A 407-nucleotide genomic window follows, 5' to 3' on the forward strand; every position below is an offset into this window, starting at 1 on the left:
AACGAAAGTATTCATACCGAATTTTTATCATAAATATGACTTCTTAATAAAATGTATACAGAAGGAATAAAATTTATTATGAAAAAAATACATCCCTCTCCTCTTCTCTAATTTCCACTAGAACTCTCTTTCTAAATATTTTTTTATTCATCTTTTGTCTTCCATAAATTCAGAAGAAAACTTTTCTATTCTCTCTTTTCATGCACTAGTACATTTTGATAGTGTTTGGTTCTGATATAATGTGGAGAATAAGCCATTATTCTCATCTTTATATCCAAACGCTAATTTTGAAATAGAGAGATTACAATTTTTTTTATTAGGCATAAAGTGGAATAAAAATAATTCTGAAACAAATTTGTTACTAAGGGTGAGTAGGGAGGGAGGTTTGATTTTTTTTTTTTTTTTTT

The sequence above is a fragment of the Ananas comosus genome, linkage group 14 (genome assembly GCF_001540865.1).
Source record: "Ananas comosus cultivar F153 linkage group 14, ASM154086v1, whole genome shotgun sequence".
Taxonomy (NCBI): domain Eukaryota; kingdom Viridiplantae; phylum Streptophyta; class Magnoliopsida; order Poales; family Bromeliaceae; genus Ananas; species Ananas comosus.